At 39.5% G+C, this 20,935-nt stretch overlaps 1 long non-coding RNA gene across 1 annotated transcript in view; it reads left to right on the top strand.

Annotated features, from left to right (window-relative positions):
• LOC132382350 (uncharacterized) overlaps positions 1 to 20,935 on the top strand; it is a 67,539-nt gene that overhangs the window by 45,321 nt on the left and 1,283 nt on the right. The window lies entirely within an intron of this gene.

Consider the following 20,935-nt stretch of genomic DNA (forward strand, 5'->3'; position numbering starts at 1 on the left):
TTGAAGCAATGCAATAAATAAAATTAGCAGTTCCTCAGGATCTGTCACCGACATAAACCACAGACTGAACTCTGTGCTGGCCATGATAAATTCATTTTAAGACATTGTGTTTTCATTATTGCTGTACATTAATCCATCAATGCAGCACAGTTTGTCCGTTAAGATGAGCTACAGTCTGCTGCCAGAAGTCTCCTCTCTCATTCATCTTAATTACACGAGGGGAGAACGAAAACATCTGTTGTTTAAATAACTCTCATCTTCAAGTTCCTTCATTTATAGAAGATTTCTAAACTGTGGATTTCTCAGTAACTTGGCCTTGGACTAATCTAAATTCAAGCTGAGTTCTATCTACTAGGCCAGGCACCCCTGTCACATCATAAGCACTATTCAACCAATTCTTCTTCAAGTAAACATTGAAAAGACCCTCTACAGTTCTGAAAGAAGGAGCTTTCATGATGTCCTCAGCAATATGTTTTATTTATAGAAATACAATCCCCCAATTTAATCCTGAAGTAATCATGGGACAATTTCCAATGACCAATTAACCTACCAACTGATGGATTTAATTATCACTCAACCATCATTAACACAGATTGTCTGGTGTTTTATCTCATGGCTGTTTATGGCTAGCTATGAATCATTTATTTTCCTACAAAATGGAAGTAACTACACCAAAAAGTATCTTCATGGAAAAATTTCAGAAAATGGGTATCTCGGATGCTTGATGGTTTGGTTGAGGCCTTCTCCCATCTTAGCAATTGATTTGCAAACGTTACGTCACCACATGAGGAGACATTAACAGTGTGCAGTTGATTTGCGGTGTGTCCTCAGAATGCTTGGACTTTATATAATTATCTATCAGCTGATTGGTCATCCTTACCGAAAGTCAATTGTGATGTGAGGCGGAAACTTTGTCAACTGTTTTAATAGCTGTAAAACACACAAAATGCTGGAGGAATTCAGCAGGTACCATCCATGGAAATGAACAAACAATCGACCTTTTGGGCCAAGACCCTTCTTCAGGGCTGGAAAAGGGGGAAGAAGCCAGAATAAAAAGGCAGAGAGAGGTGATTAACAGCCATTAATAGCTCTTGAGCATCCTTAAGTGCCACATAAATTCAATATACTTCTTTCCTTCACGTGATGTCTCTGAAATAAGCTCCTATCACAGGAAAGGCCTTCCCTGCCAGTAAGCACACCGACAAAAAGGGAAGAGCCACAAGGAAGCTGTATCTATTATCAAGACCCCCGCCATTCAGGCTATGGTCTCTTCTCACTGCTACTATCAGAAACAAGGTACAGGACCCTTGCATCCAATACCACCAGGCTCAGGAAAAGTTATTATCCTTCAACCATCAGGCACCTGAAACAGCATGGATAACTTCATTCACCTCTGCTCTGAACTGATTCCACGCCCTATGAACTCACTCTCAAGGACACTACAGCTCATGTTCACAGTATTATTAATTTACTTATTTATTATTATTATTAATTTTGTATTTGCACAGTTTTCTTTCTTTTGCACATTGGTCATTTGTGTGTCTTTGATTAGTTTTCATTGATTCAATTTTATTTCTTTTTTCTACTGTGAATGTCTAAGAAATCGAATCTCAGGGTATTATATGGTGACATCCATGTACTTTGAATTATCTCATATTAACAAAACCACTAACTTTGAAGCTCTGCATATATTGTTAAAATATTAACTACTTACACATGCAAAATTTGGATTGGAACTTTAGGAGGAGGCTATTTGATTCTGTCGCCTCAGTCTGTCCTTCTTGGCAGCCTTCACTTTATTTTGACATGTTCCAGATTCCTTATGTGTAGCCCTTTGATGCAATATGGTCTTTGAATGATATATTTTTCAGGTCCAGGAGCATAACAGAATATCTCAATCAGCCTGCAGACAAAAGAAGCTCAGTTTCTGGAATCGTATCTTCTAGGTTTTAACTGATCAGCTTCTTTAAAAATAAAACAAGGAAGGAACGAGCTGAGAATTGAAGGATTTACAGTACAGACTGAAAAGCATTCATCAGTGCCAGCTCCTCAAATACTTATCTCACTCTGTTCCAAATTATGATATAGTTTTAGTCCAGATAGTTACTTGTGGCAAAGCAATCTGTCTTCTGATAATTCTTCTGTGTAAAATCATTCCTTCTAAATGCTCTCATCGTTCTTCCTGTGATAATCCTCAATCAATCCGCTCGCTGCTAATTCACCAACCGTTGGAAACAATTTTTCACTATTTGCTCTCTTAAGACTTTCAAGGTATTTTGCAAACCTCCATTTATTCCCCTTAACTTTCACTGATCTATTTTCTCATTTCACAGACAAGAGAAAACCTGCAGATGCTGGAAATCAAAATAATACACACAAAATGCTGGAGGAACTCAGCAGGCCAGGCAGCATCTATGGAGATCAGTTGACATTTCGGGTGGAGTCCTGATGAAGGGTCTCAGCCCAAGACATTGACTGTTTACTCTTTTCCATAGATGCTGCCTGGCCTGGTGAGTTCCTCCAGTATTTTGTGTGTATTACAGCTTTCACGTTTGTCTTCATTCACTCATATTGCTTATTTCCTCTGTCTCTGCTTTCACCCTGTTGGTATTTGTATTGGTTTATTATTGTCACACATACCAAAATACAATTAAAAACTTGTCTTGTGGTTCTGTTTTTACAGATCAAATCGTTACGGAGTGCATTGAGTTAGAATAAGATAAAGTCAAAGTATGCATATGTCACCTTGAGATTTATTTTCTTCCAGGCATACACAGTTAAAAAAAGAAATACAATAGAATCAATGAAATCTGCACACAGACTTGACAAACAACCAATGTGCAAAAGAAGTCAAGCTGTGCAAGTGCAAAAAGCAACAAATAATAGGAAAAATAAAAATCAAGTAAATAAATAATTTTGAAAACGTGAGTTGTAGAGTCCTTCAAAATGTGTCTACAGGTTGTGAAATCAGTTCTGTGTTGAGGTGCGTCAAACTATCCACGCTGATCTGGAGCCTGATGACTGAAGGCTCGTAACTGTTTCTGAACCTGGTGATGCGGGGCCTAAGGCTCCTGCATTGTTTTTCTGATTGTAGCAGTGAGACGAGAGTGTGGCCTGAATGGTGGGGGGTCCTTGATGATGGACGCTGCTTTCTTGTGGCAGTGATCTTTGTAGATGTACTCAATGGTGGGGAGGTCTTTGTCTGTCATGCATTGAGCGTTATCCATAACTTTTTATAGGATTTTCCATTTTTGGACACTGGTGTATTTTGCGCACCTCCATTTATTCCCCTTCTCTCGCTGATCTGCTTTCACGTTTCACAGACAAGAGAAAACCTGAAGATGCTGGAATCAAAGTAATACACACAAACTGCTTGAGGAACCCAGCAGGCCAGGCAGTACCTATGGGAAAGAGTAATCAGTCAAAATTTTGGGCTGAAGCCTGTTGAAGGATCTCAACCCAAAAAGTTGAATGTTGGCTCTTTTCGATAGATGCTGCCAGACCTGCTGAGCACCAGGCCATCATGCAACTAATCCATATTCTCTCCATTGTGCATGTATGGAAATTTGTTGAAGTATTAGATGGCATACTGAATCTTCACAGATTTCTAAGAAAGTAGAGGCACTGCCAGGCTTTCTTTGAAATGGCATTTTAGTACAGGCCCCAGGACCGATCAGGTTCAAGTTCAAGTTCAGCTTATTGTTATTCAAACATATACAAGTATAATGCCAAATGAAATAACGTTCCTCCAAAGGTGCATATCACAAGACACATAACATGATATTACCACAAATAAATGAACAAATAATATGACGTATTTATGACACAAGTTAAAAAGTAAACTGTATAATGCTTTGTGCATGTTGAGACCAGGATGGCTGCGGGGAGTTCAATACCTTTACAGCCTGGGGGAGGAAGCTACTTCCTATCCCAACACTTCTTGTCCTAATGCTAAGGTACCTCCTGCCTTTCAAAAAGTGAATTAAAAGAGAGTTAAGGCATTAATAGAAATTATATCTAATAGTGTGGAAAATCTGACCATCTGGTGCCAGAATCCCGAGCGTGTGGGGTTATCAAAGTTCTGCTGTACACAGATTTTTATTTCCTTGTGCAAAACTGGGTGATGATTGATAAAGGTACTTAAAACACTGTGTAGCCTAATCTGGGAGTTTGTATAGAAGGACAAATGTAATGACCCATTTGTCCTCAGAAACTCTCTCACAGACCGGGGAAGGTTTGCCTCATTACTTACGCATTCAGTGGTCGCATTGTCAATGTTGTGTTCGGATCATGTTGGATACAGGATAAAACCTGGGGATTCTTTCTCTTGAATCCTGGTTGGGCTCTTGTTTTGGGCAGCATTATCTATTCATTCTTTACACCACCAGCATCCTTGTATAATGGAATACAAGTGTGAGGTTCATCTACACTCAATACTACTTTACTAGGTGCCTCCTTTGACCCACTGAGTGTATGCTCATGGTCTTCTGCTGCTGAAGCCCATCCACTTCAGGCGAGGGCATTTGGTGCTCTTCTGCACACCACTGTTGTAATACATGCTTATTTGAGATACTGTCACCTCCCTGTCAGCTTGAACTGGTCTGGCCATGCTCCTCTGACCTCTCTCAATAACAAGGCATTTTTGCCCACAGAACTAATGTTCACTGGATGTTTTTTAAAAAATTTTTGATACCATTCTCAGCAAACTCTAAAGACTGTTGTGTGTAAATATTCCAGAAGATCAGCAGATACTCATCCCATCTGGCACCATCCATCATCCCACAGTCAAAGTCACTCAGATCACATTTCTTCCCCATTCTAGTGTTTGATCTGAACAGCAGCTGAACCTCTTAACCATGTCTGCATTTAGTTGCTGGCACATGATTGGCTGATTAGATACTTGCATTAACAAGCAGGTGTCCAGGTGTACCTAATAAAGTGGCCATCGATATTGTGTGACAGTATTTCTCGTTAAAGTTTTGTTGATGGTTAGATGATGTTCTTGGCTTTTTTGATCTTCCAGAAAATGAAAGATTCTCATAAAATTTAGCAAAGTGGCTTAATTCTGCTCAAATAATTGCCTCATCAAACGGTGTGTGGATGTTGACTAATCACCAAGACTCTCCTCCTTCAGAGAAAGTAGAGCGCTGTGGATGTCTGGATCCTCTGAAGGAAAAGGAGAAAGGCTTGCACTTACATCCACAGAATATTTTTGAGAATCTTAAAACCAGTGAAGTATTTATTTAAAGTTAGACAGTCTTGCAGAGGTACACTTTGGGACCAGCAAGTTCTCACAACTATCAATGTGTTAATGTGCTGACAATCTCTTTCATAGAATGGTATTGTTATTGATTTTTTTATTGTCACAGGTAACAAAATACAGTGAAATCATTGTCTTGCACACTGTTTATACAGATCCAATCAATAGACAATAGGTGCAGAAGTAGACCATTCGGCCCTTCAAGCCTGCACCGCCATTTTGAGATCATGGCTGATCATCTACTATTAATACCCGGTTCCTGCCTTGTCCCCATATCCGTTGATTCCCCTATCCATAAGCTACCTATCTAGCTCCTTCTTGAAAGCTTCCAGAGAATTGGTCTCCACTACCTTCCGAGGCAGTGCATTCCAGACCCCCACAACTCTCTGGGAGAAGAAGTTTTTCCTTAACTGTCCTAAATGACCTACCCCTTATTCTCAAACCATGCCCTCTGGTACTGGACTCTCCCAGCATCTGGAACATATTTCCTGCCTCTATCTTGTCCAATCCCTTAATAATCCTATATGTCTCAATCAGATCCCCTCTCAATCTTCTTAATTCCAGCGTGTACAAACCCAGTCTCTCTAACATCTCAGCGTAAGACAGTCCAGATATCCCAGCAATTAACCTCGTGAATCTACGCTGCACTTCCTCTATAGCCAGGATGTCCTTCCTTAACCCTGGAGACCAAAACTGTACACAATACTCCAGGTGTGGTCTCACCAAGGCCCTGTACAAATGCAAAAGGATTTCCCTGCTCTTGTACTCAATTCTCTTTGTAATAAAGGCCAACATTCCAAAAGCCTTCTTCACTGCCTGCTGCACTTGCTCATTCACCTTCAGTGACTGATGAACAAGGACTCCTAGATCTCTTTGTATTTCTCCCTTACCTAACTCTACACCATTCAGATAATAATCTGCCTTCCTGTTCTTACTCCCAAAGTGGATAACCTCACACTTATTCATCTGCCAAGTATCTGCCCACTCACCCAGCCTATCGAAGTCACCCTGAATTCTCCTAACATCCTCATCACATGTCACACTGCCACCCAGCTTAGTATCATCAGCAAATTTGCTGATGTTATTCTCAATGCTTTCATTTAAAATCGTTGATGTAAATGGTAAGCAGCTGTGGTCCCAATACCGAGCCCTGTGGCACCCCATTAGTCACCACCTGCCATTCCGAGAAACACCCATTCACCGCTACCCTTTGCTTTCTATCTGCCAACCAGTTTTCTATCCATGTCAATGTCTTCCCCCCGATGCCATGAGCTTTGATTTTACCCACCAATCTCCTATGTGGGACCTTATCAAATGCCTTCTGAAAATTGAGGTGAACTACATCCACTGGATCTCCCTTGTCTAACTTCCTGGTTACATCCTCGAAAAACTCCAATAGATTAATCAAGCATGATTTACCCTTGGTAAATCCATGCCAACTCAGCCCAATCCTATCACTGCTATCTAGATATGCCACTATTTCATCTTTAATAATGGACTCTAGCATCTTCCCCACCACCGATGTCAGGCTGACAAGTGGATAGTTCGCTGTTTTCTCCCTTCCTCCTTTCTTAAAAAGTGGGATAACATTAGCCATTCACCAATCCTCAGGAACTGATCCTGAATCTAAGGAACATTGGAAAATGATTACCAATGCATTCACAATTTCCAGGGCCACCTCCTTTAGTACCTTAGGACGCAGACCATCTGGACCTGGGGATTTGTCAGCCTTCAGTCCCATCAGTCTACTCATCACCGTTTCCTTCCTAATGTCAATCTGTTTCATTTCCTCTGTTACCCTATGTCCTTGGCCCATCCATACAACTGGGAGATTGCTTGTGTCTTCCTTAGTGAAGACAGATCTAAAGTACTTAATAAATTCTTCTGCCATTTCTCAGTTTCCCATAAAAATTTCACCCAATTCATTCTTCAAGGGCCCAACATTGTTCCTAGCTATCTTCTTTGTCTTCATTCATATACCTAAAAAAGCTTTTGCTATCCTCCTTTATATTCCTGGCTAGCTTTTTTTTAAATTAGTTTTTTTATACATTTTCTACATCGCTACAGATAAAAAAAACCCAGATCAAAATGAAGAGCATTAATACAGTGCAAAAATAAACATACAATAATAATATAATACAAAAAAAAGATAATTGAGAAAGCACCCAAATTGAAGACATGTAAAATTAGTATCCTCCCCAAGCCCCGCAACAAAAAAGACTCCAGACCAACCACAACACAATATAGAGAATATAAATCAGGACATTCAAACCCCCAAAGCTGTAAATACACTTAGCAACAGAAGATATTAATGCCTACTGCCAAAAAAAAAAAGGAGCTGAAGGCAAGGGACCGAGAAAAAAACCTTAGTTAAGAGGAAGGTTATGAAAGTACTCAACAAAAGGTCCCCAGACCTTATGGAACTTTATATCCGAATTAAGAGCTGAATAATGAATTTTTTCAAGGTCTAAGCAGGCCATAATATCTTTAAGCCATTGAGCATGCATGGGCGGGGCAACATCTCTCCATCTAAGGAGGATTAAACATCTAGCCAGGAGAGCAGCAAAAGATAATATTCGACACTTAGTCGAACTCAGACGTAAATCTGTCTCACCCAAAAAACTGAACAAAGCAATTAGAGGGTTAGGTTCTAGATGGCGATTCAGAATATATGATAACGTTATGAAGACATCTTTCCAAAATTTCTCCAAGCTAGGACAAAACCAGTACATATGAATGAGAGAGGCCTCACCCCTTTTGCATTTATCACAAAGAGGACTGATAGTAGGGTAAAATCGAGATAGTTTAGATTTAGACATATGGGCTCTATGAACAATCTTAAACTGTAAAAGTTAATGGCGAGCATGAAAAGAGGTTGAATTAACCGATTTGAGAATCGAGTCCCAAGTCTCATCAGATAAGGAGGTATTTAAGTCATGCTCCCAAGCCATTTTAATTTTATCCACAGGGGCACGCCGTAAGGCTGCTAATTTATCATGAATAAATGATATTAAACCTTTACCTAGTGGATTAATAGAAAGAAAGAAATCCATAACATTTTTCTCAGGCATTTCAGGGAAGTTAGGAATTAAAGGATTAATAAAGTGTCTAATTTGGAGATATCTAAAAAAAATTAGTATTGGGCAGATTGAACTTAGCAGAGAGCTGTTGAAAAGATGCGAAGCGATTATCAATAAAAAGATCTTCAAAATGTCTAATGCCCTTCCTGTACAAATCATGGAATGCTGAATCATACATAGTAGGTAAAAAAAAAATAGGTGATTATGTAAGATAGGGCTAGAAAAGGAAAAACCAGAGAAACCATAAAATTTCCTAAACTGAGCCCATATACGCAAAGTGTGTCCAACAAGAGGATTAACAATTAATCTGGACAAACTACTAGGGAGTGCAGAGCCAAGATGTGCAGAAATAGATAAATCTTTAGTGGAACCCAACTTCATTGCCACCCAATTAGGGCACTTGGGTTGGCCATGGAAAAAAGACCAAAAGGTAGCACAACATATATTGGCTGCCCAATAACATAAATGAAAGTTAGGTAAATCCATGCCACCCTCTTTTTTAGATTTTTGGAGATAAACTTTATTAATTCTAGAGCGCTTATTCTTCCACAGATATGACAAAATAATAGAGTCTAAGGAATCAAAAAAAGATTTAGGAATAAAAATTGGGATTGATTGAAATAAATATAAAAATTTATGGAGAACATACATTTTAACAACATTAATATGACCTACCAAAGACATAGATAGAGGTGACCATTGTAACAGACTCTGTTTTATAGTATGTGAAAGACTGGCAAAATTTTCACGAAAGAGATCTTTAAACTTCCTTGTGACTGTAATCCCAAGATAAGTAAATTGATTATGAACTACTTTAAAAGGGAAATCACAGAATGTTAATTCTTGTGCTTCTTTATTAATTGGGAAAAGTTCACTCTTATGTAAATTAAGTTTATAGCCAGAGATCTGGCTAAACTGATCAAGAAGTGAAAACATTGGAGGTAAGGATGTAGACGGATTTGAAAGAAAAAGTAATAAGTCATCAGCATAAAGAGAAACTTTATGCTCAACACCCCCTCTCCAAATCCCGGTCAATTCAGGACAATTTCAAAATGCTATCGCCAAAGGTTCTATAGCCAAATCAAAGAGAAAGGGACTTAAAGGGCATACCTAACGGGTGCCACGTTTGAGGTTAAATAACTGGGATTTCTGAAAATTAGTCAAAACAGAGGCAGGAGGACATAGATACAGCAATTTGATCCAAGAGATAAAACTTTGACCGAGGTCAAATTTTTCTAAAACTGCAAAAAGATAGTTCCATTCTATACGATCAAATGCTTTCTCTGCATTGAGGGAAATAACACATTCAGGAATCCCAGATGGAGGTGAATATAAAATGTTAAATAAACGCCGAATGTTAAAAAAAGAAGACGGTTTTTAATAAAACCAGTTTGATCTTCAGAAATAATAGAGGGAATAACAGTTTCTAATCTATAAGCCAAAACTTTGGCCAAGATTTTAACATCAACATTAAGCAAAGAAATCGGCCTATACGAGGTACACTCTGTTGGGTCTTTACCCTTTATTAATAAAAGAATAATAAATGCCTCATTAAAAGAGGGTGGCAATTTACTGTAATTAAATGAGTCAGATAATATTGAGAGTAACTGAGGAGAAAGAAGTGAAGAGAATGATTTATAAAATTCTATGGGGAACCCATCAGGTCCAGGAGATTTCCCTGAAGACAATGCAGAAATTGCAAAAGATATTTCTTCTAACGATATAGGCGCATTAAGTTTGGCTTTAAAATCAGATGAAAGCGAAGGAATATTCAGATTATTTAAAAAGTAATCAACAGAGATATTCTCATTCAGAGATTCAGAGGAATAAAGTCAAGAATAAAAATTTTTAAATGCGTCATTAATTTCTAAGTGATCCGATGTAAAGTCTCCATTCTCCTTCTGGATCTTTGTAATATGTTGTTTGGCTTTGGAACGCCTCAACTGATTGGCTAGAAATTTACCAGATTTGTCACCATGAATATAAAAGCGACTCTTACTTTCAAGAAGTTGACGTTCGACAGGTTGAGTAGACAAAAGATTAAATTTAGTTTGAAGTTCTACACGCTTCTTGTATAATTCAGGATTCTTAGTTTGAGCATACAGTTGATCCAATTCTTTAATCTGATTAATGAGGTCTAATCGATCTGCACAGGACTTTCTATTGAGATTTGCTGTATAGGAGATTACTTGACCCCTCAAATATGCTTTCATGGCATCCCAGACAATCTGGGATGACATTTCAGATGATGTATTGGTGTTAAAATAACAGGTTATCTGATCCTTAATAAATTTTAGAAAATCATCATCCGATAATAAAGTCGAGTCAAAACACCAGTGTTTGTTCCTCTGAGGGAGACCAGGAAAATTTAAAGACAAAGTAATTGGGGCATGGTCAGAAATCAGTATACTCTGATAATCACAAGAATTGACAAATGGAATAAGTTGATTATCGAGTAAAAAGTAGTCAATTCTAGTAAAGGTATGGTGAACATGTGAAAAAAAAGAACAATCTCTCTCAGTAGGATGAAGGAAACGCCATATATCAGAGATACCATAATTAGCTAAGGCAGATTTAGTAGGTAGTCTAGTAACAGAGAACGATCGATCCAAATTAGGATCTAACCAACAATTGAAATTGCCACCCTGTATAAGAGAGTATGAGTTTGAATCTGGTAGTGAGGAGAAAAAATGTTCAAAAAAATTAACATCATCAAAATTGGGAGCATACAGGTTTGCTAGTACAACTTTAGTATTATATAATTTACCAGAAACAATAATAAAACAGCCATTTGTATCAGATATCTTATTATGGAGTTCAAAATGAATATTTGAGTTAATAAGGATGGAGACACCCCCTGCCCTAGCTTTGGCAGCAAAGGATGAATGAAAATGCTGACCTGCCCACTTTGACAAAAGCTGAGAATTATCAAAACTACGAATATGAGTTTCTTGAAGGAAGGCAATGTGAGCTTTGAGTTGTTTAATATGCGAGAAGACCTTCCTTCTTTTAACAGGATGACTTACATTCCAGCTCACAAGTTTAAGTGTGTTAACCATTATCAATTGTTAGTGCATAGAAGGCAGCAGGCATATAAAAAAATCAAGCAGTACAATAACAGTCTGGGAGCAAAAATGTAACCATAGATCCATAGAATCAAAACAGAGACATGTCCTGAATAACAAAGGCAAACAAAAGAAACAGTGAGTAGCGTTGGAACTGGAGAACACACCCCACCCTCGCAACCCAAAACTAGACAGCTACCTAAAAAAGCAGCTAGCTCTACCAAAAAAATTAACCCAAGTATGACTTCCAGTTCTGTGTCGTTAACAAAAGCTCCGTATAAATACTATAGCAAATAATAATTAATTTATGCACTAGAAAACAGAATTACAAATAAGAACAACTTCAACAGAAGTATAAAACTTAATACAAAGAAAATCAGAAGAAAACTAAAACTAACCTAACCGCAAAAAATTATAAAAGATTAAAAGAAAAGAAAAAAAAAAGGGAGGGAGAAAAGGGGGAAATTATAAATTCAAAGAGGGTACTTATCAACCATTTACAGAAAAAAAAGCAAAACTTAAACTATGAATCAACCAACGGGGAGGCCTTCAATAAAAACTCCAAACCTCCAAAACAAGTTAAAGTCAATTGTAGTTCTCTATAGATAAAGTTATACAAAAATAAAATAGATTACACAAGTACAATCTAAAAGTCCGCAGGGAAACATTAAACTTCGATTATCTATTTAGAAAAAACGCACCAAGTCCAGGAAGAGATTGACTACAGCCCTTAGAGTTTCAATAGATAATGTCTGAATTATTCAAGTAAAGTCTGAGTTCGGAAAAAATAGTTTTACTTCGAGAGGTACTTAACAACCATTTCAGAAGGTCAGGCCGGTTCCAATGAAGACTAGGGTGGCCAGAAGACTTCCAACAAATGCCTCAGCCTCCTTCACTGATTTAAACCACTTATAATCTCCAGTAGTAAGCGTAATTCAAAGATCGGCTGGATTTCGGAGAGAGGGTCTGAATCCGCGATCAAAAAGCACTTTCATTACACCTTTAAACTCAGCACACATCTTCAGAACCTGGGGGGCATAATCCTCCACAAAACGAATGACCGTATTTTGAAAAGCAAAAGTAGCTCTGCGGCGTGCCTCCATAATCAAACGGTTTTTCACCTGGTATTGATGAAAGCACAAAATTACCGGCCGTGGACGGGAACCCAGAGTTGCATGGGGAACATACATCCTGTGAGCCCTTTCAAGCTCAGGTGGAGTCGGAAGAAATTCTTTCCCAAAAATCTCACAGAGAAAATCAGCAAAAAATTCAACGGGAGAGCCCTTTTCGGTGGCCTCTGGCAAACCAAGAATTCGTAGATTGCAACGTCTGCTCCAGTTTTCAAGATCCACCATTTTGGAAAAAAGTTTACTGCTCTTCTCCTCCAGGTTGGAGCAAAGAGTTTCAAGATATTGAACACGGCGTTTTAAATCTTCAGAAGTTGAGTCAATGCGAGATAAATGTTCAACTTGTTCATCCACTCTAGCATTGATCTGATCCAATTTGCGATCCAGCTGGTTGAAAGAAGTTCTAAATTCATTTCTAATATCCATTAAAATATCTTGTCGATGTTGTTCCAAAACAGCGAGAATGTCAGCTGGCAAAGCTGTAGAAGTTTCCTTTTTCCCGGTTTTAGTACTTTTGGTAGCCATTATAAGATAGATGTGTTCACAGGCAGGTAAAAGAGAACTAATAAAATACCTAACTAAGGTTTAAGAAGGGAGACATATAGCACAAAGATAGGAAGAATGACGGAGCAAAAGTTCGGAGCAACTAAACAATTGCCATCATACCGGAAATCACATTCCTGGCTAGCCTGCATTCGTACCTCATTTTTTCTCCCCGTATTGCCTTTTTAGTTAAGTTCTGTTGTTCCTTAAAAACTTCCCAATCAACTTTCCTCCCACTCACCTTAGCTCTGACATACTTCCTTTTTTTTTAATGCTATGCAATCTCTGACTTCCTTTGTCAAACACTGTGGCCCCTTTCCCCCCTTTGAATCCTTCCTCCTCCGGGAGATGAACTGATTTTGCACCTTGTGCATTATTCCCAAGAATACCTGCCATTGCTGTTCCACTGTCTTTTCTGCTAGGATATCCGTCCAGTCAACTTTGGCCAGCTCCTCCCTCATGACTCCATAGTTTCCCCTGTTCAACTGCAACACTGACACCTCCGAGCTGCCCTTATCCTTCTCAAATTGCAGATAAAAACTTATCATATTATGATCACTACCTCCTAATGGTTCCTTTACTTCAAGATTGCTTATCAAATCCTGTTCATTACATAACACTAAATCCAGAATAGTCTTGTCCCTGGTCAGCTCTCATACAAGCTGTTCCAAGAATGCATCCCTTAGGCACTCTACAAACTCCCTATCCTGGGGTCCAGCACCAACCTGATTCTCCCAGTTCACCTGCATGTTGAAATCCCCCATAACTACTGCAACATTACCTTTGCCACATGCCAATGTTAACTCCCTATTCAACTTGCATCCAATATCCATGCTACTGTTTGGTGGCCTGTAGACAACACCCATTAGGGTCCTTTTGCCCTTACTGTTCCTCAGTTCTATCCACACAGACTCTACTTCTCCTGATCCTATGTCCCCCCCTTGTAAAGGACTGAATCTCATTCCTCACCAACAGGGCCACCCCACCCCCTGTGCTCACATTTCTGTCCCTACGATAGCATGTATGCCCTTGTACATTCATTTCCCAGGTCTGATCTCCCTGCAGCCATGTCTCTGTTATCCCAACAATATCATAGTTACTCATTCGCACCTGAGCTTCAAGCTCATCCATCTTATTTCTGAAACTTTGTGCATTCAGATATAGAATTTTTAGCCCATTTCTCCTCTCTCTGTTTGAATCGCTGCCTATTGTGCTTAACCCAGCTCCCCGAACTCCCATCGGGCTATACTCCCCTAGAATTTTGTTGTCCTTCCTAAATTTACTTATTCTTTCTGCACATTTAACTCTATGTTCCGTCAGACCATCCCTCTGTACATGTGTCCTCCTCATCACTTGTTCTGCCTCACCTTTCTCTACTATACACTTAATATTCTGGAACTGTGTAGTCCCCACCTATCCTTTATTCTTCCTCTTGCTATCCTCTCTCACATTCTGGATCCCCGCCCCCTGCAAATTTAGTTTAAGCCCCCCCAAGAAGCACTAGCAAACTTCCCTGCAAGAATGTTAGTACCGCTCCAGTTCAGGTGTAAACCGTCCCTTCGGAACAGATCCCACCATCCCTGGAACAAAGCCCAATTATCTAAAAACCTGAAGCCCTCCCTCCTGCACTATCCTCTCAGCCATGTATTAGTCTGTATAATTTTTCTATACCCTTGCCTCACTCGCACGTGGCACAGGTAGCAATCCTGACATTGTTACCCTCGAGGTCCTGCTTTTCAGCTTTGCACCTAACTCCCTGAACTCCCTATGCAGGACCCCCTCACTCATTCTACCCATGTCATTGGTCCCTACATGGACCACAACATCTGGATTCTTGCCCTCCCTCTCGAGAATAACCTGCACCCAATCTGAGATGTCTCGGACCCCGGCACCAGGGAAGCAACATACCATCCGAGACTCCCGATCTTCCCCACAAAATCTCATTGCATAGTGCATTGAGGTAGAACAATAACAATGCAGGATAAAGTGTAAGATACCAAAAAGTGCAGTGCAGATGAACAATAAAATGCAAGATCATAATGAGGTAGATTGTAAGGCCAAAGGTCCATTTTATCTCACAAGAGTTTCTTTCAGGAGTCTGATAACAGCCTGACAGAAGCTGTCCTTAAGCCTGGTGGTATGTGCTTCCAGGCTTTTGTTTCTTCTACAGAGGAGAATAAAAACTGCCCAGCGGATTTCCAGGGACTCCCTCTCCCCCCCCATTTGTGTAATTCGCTGTGAACTTTGTCTGGGAAGGGCCCGAAGCATTATTGAGGATCCCTACCACCCATCCTACTATCTCTTTACCCATTACCATCGGGAAGGAGGTACAGGAGCATCAGGACTAGGATTGCCAGACCACGGAACAGCTTCTTCCCTCAGGCTGTGACTAATGACTACCCTGCCACCACCGAAGTCTTGTCACTAGGACACTAACTGTGCAATTCACCTGTACTGTGAATTATATTTTATTAACTTATTTATGGTAACATTCGGTTTTATTTTATTATGTGATATAGATGTATTGTGGGTGCACCATGGTCTGAAGGTATGATGCTTTCTTTGTTGTATACAGTATATGTAGTCAGATGACAATAAACTTGAACTTGAACTGAGAAGTATGGACAGAGGCTATGGAAGGGAAGCAGTTTCCTATGATGTGGTGAGCTCTATCCACAACTCTCTGCAGTTTCTTTGCAATCACATCCAGAGCTGGTGCCATACCCAGTTGTTATGCATCCAGACAGAATATTCAAGAATGTACCACCAGGTTCAAGAAAAGTTTCTGTCCCACTGTTATCAGTGACTTGAACAGACTTCTTGTATGACAAGATAGACTCTTAAGCTCACAATCAACTGCATTCTGAACTTGCACTTTATTGTTCACCTGCACTGCAACTTTTCGGTAACTTTTACACTCTATTCTGCATTGATATTGTTTTACGTTATTCTAGCTCAATGTGTAATGAATTGATCTGTATGAGCAGTATGCAAGACAAATTTTTTGCTGTATTTTGGTGCATGTGACAATAATAATCCAATAAAAGCCTTCCAATATAATTCTATACCGAGATATTTCAGCACCAGGGGTTGGGATTCAGTTCAGGCACCACACTCTACAGGTATAACATTAGATCAGTAACTGACATGATTAATGTCAAGTAACATCCTTCGCATTGAACTCAGGTGAAAATGGAAATCTCTCCTGTAAAATAGTTTTGTTATACAAGGACTCTAATATACAAACGGTGGCAAAACTCAGCTTCATGCCACTCCTTTGTTTGTTAAGGGAGACCATTGAAATCACACTTGGCACAGTGATATAGCAACTGGCGCAACTCTATTACAGCACCAACAACCCTGGTTTAATTCTACTGCTGCCTGTAAGGAACTTGTACATTATCCCCGTGACTGCATGGTTTTCCTCATGTTGTGTATTTAATATTTAAGTAATGTTGTAAATGTATTGTTTGGCATCCTTTGTTTAAATAATTCATTACAGGTTATATGTAATAGTACGTAAATGACATATGTCATCACACCACCACATCATATGGTGAGCCTTGATAAAAATAAAAACAAAAATACTGTACACCCAAGAGAACTACCTACCTGTTGAAGCACAGTGAGACATTCTAGTTTAAAAAGTGGTGAGATGTTCGAGTTAAATAAAAGCACAGTGAGACTTTCGAGTTAAGAAAAAGGCAGAAACCAGACTAATTCACAGGTACATGAACAGTGAATACTGGCTGATAATAATAAATTTAAAAAAGTAGAAATGGCTGGCTATGTTGGAAAGATAGATGTGTTTGATTGCACAAGAGATAATTAGAAATCATATACTGAGCAAATTGAGCAGTATTTTGAAGCAAATGAAATAGCCAAAGAAAAGTAAATGCCAATTTTGTCGAGTGCATCTGATTTAAAGGCATACTTTTTGCTTAGAAGTTTAACTCCTCTAACCCAACCAGCCAAAATTAGCTTAGCTGATACCCTGAAAGCAATGCAGGGACATTTAGAATGGAAATCACAGTTGATTGCAGAATGCTTTAGGCTTCATAAGCAGAATCAAAAGTTGTGGACGGGGATCCATTTCAACATACGTGGCTGAATTTAAAAAATTCTCAGCGAATTGCCAGTTCAAAGATGGGCTCAGTGTCCACCGTGATATTGTTTAGTTTGTGGAATCTTACAAGAAAGCATTCAAAAATGACTCCTAGCTGAAGCGCAACTTATATTTAAAAGAGCAGTCCAAACAGCAGACAGAGACATGCCTGAGTTTCAGTCAGAAATGAAAGTGAGTGTGTAATCTCTTCACAGGAACCTGCCTGGGTAAACGAATTATGTTACCATTGTGACAGGGGCTCACATGTACGGACCAATGCAGGTTTAAAGGTGAAGCTTGCAGAAAATGCAACAAATTGGGTGACATACAAAAACAATGTCGGGCAGACAACAATGAATAGCCTGCACAGAGAAGAGAGAAAGATAAAAATTCAAGTTGCAGTTTCAAAAAGAGCACGGATGTGCATGCTGTTGAAAAACCTGAAAATGATGAGAGGAGCACGTGCCTTGAGATTTAAGATGCGAACTAGCAATAGGCAAGCAATATATGTAGCTTACACTAACAGTGAACAGCAAATTAATTAAAATGGAATTGTGCACTGGCTCGGCTGTTTCAGTCATTTCATAAAATGAGTTAGAACAGCATTTCAAAGATACTCAACTGAAGCCTCCAGATATCCAACTAAGAACTAACACTGGAGAAATGATAACTCCTGTGGGAAAGTCATTTGTAGCAGTGAAATGGAATAATCAACAAGCCACACATCTGCAGATGCTGGAAATTCAAACAACACACACAAAATGCTGGTGGAACACAGCAGGCCAGGCAGCATCTATAGGGAGAAGCTCTGTCGACGTTTCCGGCCAAGTCCTGATGAATCAACAAGCCGCACTGGGCTTGTATGTGGTAAAAATAGGATGGCCAGCACTGTGGGGATTGTTTAGTTAAGACAACTGCAATTTGATTTCATCCACCATTTGCATGCCACATCCCCTGCAAAAGAGTCAACTGAAAGCAAATTAGGAAAGGTACTGGATGACGTCACAGCAGCGATTGAGAATGGCACTGAAAAGTTCATACACATCAAGGATAAAATAGTGTTCAATAAAAATGTCACACCCAAGTTTTGCAAAATCCTCTGGTTCCTTACAACATCTGCGGTGAAGTAGCCAGTAAGCTAGATTGCATGAGGCTCAAGAAATTCTTTCCAAGGTTAAGTGGAGCCCACAGTCTCTGTAGCCAAGAGAAATGTGTCTGTCAAGATCTGTGGTGATTTTAAAGTCACCACGAACCCAGTACTGAAAGTAGACCAGTACCCTCTGCCCAGGATAGAGGATATCTTTGCAAATCTTTCTGTGAAGAAAACACTTCAGCAAAGTGCATGTAGCTGAGACCTACCTGCGGCTGTAGATGGAAGAAGAATGCCATTTTTGAAGTAGCCTCTGCACCTGCACTCTGGACCAGGTTCTGCAAGGCTGCTCAGGCGTTCTGAGTTACCCAGGTGACATCATTGTAACGGGTAAGAACGACAAGAAACATCTCCAAATATGTCATATATGTGAATGGAATGGGTCACCCCACCACCATGTCATCCATTGTTAGGAACCAGAAGGGCTTTGAAAAACATGGGTGTGGCATTTTTATTTAACACTATTTTACCCTTGATGTGTTTGAGCTTTCCAATGCCATCCTTGAGCACTGCTGTGGCATCATCCTTTCTTAATTTGCTATCAGTTGACTCTATTGCAGGGGATGTGACTTGCAAATGGTGCATGGAATCAACTGAAGTTGTCTTAGCTAAACACATCCCCGCAATGCTGGCACCTTGCTAAAAAAAAACTAACATACACCCATTCCAGACTCCACTATTGTTATTTTGATTAGTTTCTTGTTTTGGATTTACAGAACATAACAGTTTCCTGTGGAATTCATTGCTACACGTTGCTATAGAGGCCAAGTCTATGTATATTTAAGGGAGAGGTAGATAGATTCTTGATTGGTCGTGGCATGAAGGGATACAAGGAGAAAGCAGGAAATTGAGGTTGAGAGGAAAAAATAGATCAGGCATGAAGAATTGGCGGAGCAGACTCGGTGGGCCAAATGGTCCAATTCTGCTTCTATATCTTATAAAAGTCTTGAGCAACACATACAAAGTCCTAGAGAAAATCAGCAAGCCAGGCAGTGTCTATAATCAGTCGATGTTTTGGGCTGAGATCCGTCACCAGATCCTGATGAAGAGCCCTGGCCCAAAATAACACTGTTTATTCCCCCTCCATAGATGTCGCCTGACTTGCTGAGTTCCTCCAGCATTTTGTGTGTGCTGAACAAGTAGACAGCATATCATTTTGTGTGCAGAGACACCAGGTTGAATGAGCTGGGTATTAATTACTCATCACTAAAACAGCAGTTTTCTAATGTAACTCAGCTTATCCTCTGGGGAGCCAAGCTATATGTATGAAGTTAAAAAAGACATTAAAAAACTATTATCTAATGAAATGGCAGAAAAAAGCCTGAGTAGCTAGATCCATTCATAAGTTTCAAACCTGAATAAGATCTGGCCCGTGCATTCAATGATTTTACATTAAGGTTATAAAAATACAGTCATCAACTTAACCTGAAAGTTACAGTGTAACACATAGGATAATAAGGCCTTCAAGCCCAATGTAAGACATATCTTTCGCTTCAATGAACCAAATACAGGTTTAATTAGTTGGTTTCAAGATGTAGCTGGCCTTGACTTACCAGGTTATTATTTGAATACATTAACAAACCACTGAATTTGTATAGAAGTCATATATACAATTTTCTCTTATCAGCTGGGAATTTCCAAGGAAGCTCAACAATGATTTAAAGCAATTTTAGCAAGAGCTGCATGGATGATTACAAAGGGCTGAAGCCTTGACTTTATTATAACATTGTGCTTACATGGGGCCCAGCAAGGGAGGCAAAGCCATTGCATTGATGTGTGGGTAATGGAGCTCAACGCATGATTCCAGCCGATTTAAAAGGCTGACACTGGACTGGAACAAAGAGGAAATCCATTACTCAGTAACATAGGTTCTGAAAGAGGCTCCTCTGTTTTTCAGAAATTAAATATCTTTGAACCTTGCTTTGGGTAGTTGGGGTGAAAAGAAAATGAAAAGCTGAAACAAATATGGAAACAATTTTCCTCACCAACCACCCCAGGATGTTCAGGGTTAAGTTAAAAGCAGGATGTTCAACAAAAATTTCTTATCTAAAGTAAAAGATTGAGTATTGCCTATTTAAGGGCATTAGTTTCGATGTGCTAATTCTTGGACACAATTAACAGCAGATGCTTATTTAAAGACTGAAGGCACTTACTTTCACCAGCCTATTATAATTTGTAGATTCTTATTTCAAGGGCAAATCATAAACACAAGAGGTTCTTCAGATGCTGGGAAGATCCAGAACAACACTCAAAAAATGCTGGAGGAACTCAGCAGGTCAAGCAGCATCCTCTCAGTTATTCCTCTCTGTAGATGCTGCCTGGCCTGCTGATGTCCTCCAGTATTTTGTGTGTGTTATCCTTATTTGGAAGGAATATGGTCGATTGTTCGTAAGATATTACAAAGCAATTCTGACTGAACATTCTTATCTGCTGTCTGTAATTTCAGGTTACACAAACATATTTCTTGTCAAGCTATACTCTAGAAAGTTAATTCATAGAACTGTTATGCCTCAGGAGAGGCCATTTAACCCATTAAGGCCTTGTCAGCTCCCTAAGGCTCAATCCAGGCAATATCTTACCTCTGCTCTTGCCCTGTTGCCCTGCT

The sequence above is a fragment of the Hypanus sabinus genome, chromosome 28 (assembly GCF_030144855.1).
Source record: "Hypanus sabinus isolate sHypSab1 chromosome 28, sHypSab1.hap1, whole genome shotgun sequence".
Lineage (NCBI taxonomy): Eukaryota > Metazoa > Chordata > Chondrichthyes > Myliobatiformes > Dasyatidae > Hypanus > Hypanus sabinus.